Source organism: Eurypyga helias, unplaced genomic scaffold (assembly GCF_000690775.1).
Source record: "Eurypyga helias isolate BGI_N326 unplaced genomic scaffold, ASM69077v1 scaffold3372, whole genome shotgun sequence".
Taxonomy (NCBI): domain Eukaryota; kingdom Metazoa; phylum Chordata; class Aves; order Eurypygiformes; family Eurypygidae; genus Eurypyga; species Eurypyga helias.
Window position 1 is genome coordinate 88,591 of NW_010237671.1, and position 2,998 is coordinate 91,588.

Here is a 2,998-nt window from a genome sequence, read left to right on the forward strand (position 1 = left end):
ATTCTTCACTGACGCCTCCAGTGTGGCTCCCTTCACCAGGCTGCTGTCCTTCAGGAACAGACTGCTTCACATGGGCTTACCAGAGAGTCACAGGCTTCTTTGGGTGCAGCTGCCTGCTTTGGCGTGGGGTCCTCCCCAGGCTGCAGGGTGGGGAGTGTGTGTGTGTGTCTCTGCCCGCTGTGGCCCTCCATGGCTGCAGGGCACAGACCACCCTCTCACCACAGGCTGCTGGGGAATGTCTGCTCATCCTTAGCCAGAGGTAGGTCTGACTTTGAGCCAGGGAAACTTCCAGCAGCTTTTCACAGGAGCCACCCCTGTAGCCCCTCCCCCACTACCTAAACCCCACCACTCAAACCCAATACACAGTGACTAAAGCTACTGATGCAAACCTGGGCAGCTGCAAGGTGAGATGGCCTCAAGGTAGGAACCAGCAGCAGTGATATGTTTTCTGTATGGATCAGAAATAGCACTTAATTCCCCAAATTCCCTTGTCATTCTGGTCCACGGAGAGCGCTACGGACAGTTCAGTTCTTCAGTGTAAAGGAGCAATCAGACACACACGAGCCACTTGATTCTTTTAAGAGCTGAAGAGAGATCAATAATGAAAATATTAAGGACCCTTTCACCTTGAATACTTAGGGTTTTGTTCAAAAAGGCAGAACAGATACACAGCACATCCAGTGAAAGACAGAGCACGTTATAAGAGGTGTGGCAGATCTTCCATAGGAGGGAAGGTTAAATTGATTAAGAGACAAATGAGAGGTGATATGTTAGTGGTATATAGGAGAGTGAACTGCCAGAAGAGGTCAGCCAGATGATCCTATTTAGCCTTTCCCATAAATCAAGAGCAAGTGGAGTGCTATACAGTAATACTAAAAGCCAGTGAATTTAGAAGTGATACAAATAAAATATTTTCTTATGTGGTGCATAATTAACCTGGGAAATTCATCAGATACCATTAAGACAAAGAGCCTAGCAGGATTAAAAATGGATAATAAGTGACAGAAATTACGTAATAATAGAAATGTGTACAGGGTGTTCAGCCATTTACTTAAAACCATTAGCTGCCTGGGGCTGCAAAGAAACATCCCCTGGGGGAAAGCCAGATGTAACGACTGGACTTGTACATTTTTCACTGCAGTGGGTAGGGCTGTAGGCTGAGCAATGGGCTGGTCGAACTCCTTTCAGCATGGTCACTCTTATTTTCCAGAGAGAACGTCTCTACCTACCCAAAGTTGTGACCAGAAAATGTTCAGAAGGGTTCTGAGTATCTTCTTTGAAAGCTTCTGAGCTTTAAGACGATATTCTGATGATATTCAGAGATGATATTCACATGATTCTCTTCTGCCCAGAGAAGCTGTGGATGCCCCATCCCTGGAAGTGCTCAAGGCCAGGCTGGATGAGGCTTGGAGCAACCTGGTCTAGTGGAAGGTGTCCCTGCCCATGGCAGGGGGGTTGGAACTGGATGGTCTTTAAGGTCCCTTCCAACCCAAACCATTCTGTGATAGAAGTCACCAGTGGGGAGACAGCCACTCCTTTTATCTCCCAGACACAAAGCTTATGAGTAGGAGTGAGCACAGGAATTGTATTTTGACACAGGAGAAGGAGAATCATGTGAAATTTATGAGTCTGCATTTTATTAACTGAAATGTGCTTTAAAATGGCAGTGTTTTGTGGGTAATTAATTGGCAGGCATTCTGAACTTGCAGTGTTTTATGGACCCTCTTAAACTTATTAAACAAAGCTGTCAGCTTCTACTGAAGGTGTAAGATACCGCCCCAGGTTTTACAGCGTGTGCACAGCTTTTCGGAGGTGCGTGGACAGGCTGCTTTGCCTTGTGATGGCAGGTTCCTTGCACTTCTGAAGTATTTCTGAGGGTTTAAGAGCCCAGTTCGGAAAGCCATCACACTTCACCACGGTTTAGAATTTGGAAGGCAAATTTCTACTTGTTCCTGTTTCTTCTGAGGCTGCTTTGTCCTGGGGTTGCAGAGATGAGCCTGCACCAACCCAAATACAAAATTATAGGGGTGAACTTAGAGGGAATAAGAATGTGCAAGATAAAGTTTCTGGGGAAAAAAGAAAGGGGGATGAACAAAATGAGCACTAAAAAGCAGTGCTCTCTTTTGACATGTCTGGCTCTGTGCCTCAGCTTCTTACTCTGCTGAAAGGGTTTCTTCAGGGAAAGGGCTGTCAGGCATTGGAACAGGCTGCCCAGGGAGATGGTGGAGTCACCATCCCTGGAGAGATTTAAGAGATGTATGGACAAGGTGCTTAGGGAGACGGTTTAGTGGTGGTATTAGAAGGTATAGGTTAACGGTTGGACTTGATGATCTTAAAGGTCTTTTCCAACTTAAAGGTTCTATGAGTCTATTGTGCAATGGTATTACATCCCCAATTCTCATGTCTTGAGCTGTGAGTACAGATCTTTTTAACTTCAGTATGTTTTGTGAAAAAATGAAGTGGTGGCTCATGTTTTGTGTACAGTGTGCAACCAGATCTTTGTAACAGGGAACTATAAGGAAAAAGGGGCGTTCATTCTCATAGTGTTTCAGACATGTTTGGACATACACCATTGCTGAGAGTAAAAATAGCACGCAGCGTATAAGAAATAGTAGAGTATATTCATTTGCTGTGACAACACATGGTGAATTGGCACAAGGACGAGATTGCTGCTTTAGTAGCATCCTGCAGGCATCCCCTCTAAGAAGCCTACTCACTAGCAAGGGCTATAGCTCTCAAGCAGTGAAGGGTTTGGGTACGGCCAGACATCAGCAGAACACTTGCTGGAGGTATTTCTCCTGTGTTGCCCTTGGTTCTTAGGGAAGGGTTGGGGTTTTGTAATCCCAAGTGAGTCCTAGGGAAGGTTCCCATGTTCTGCAAAACAAGCATTGCCCTGGGTGCCATTTATGCATCCTGCAAAAATCAGGAGTCATGTTTGATACCTGCATCTGTGATTTTGCTCAGCTGCCTTATGCTCCAGTTTCCTTTCTGAAGCAGG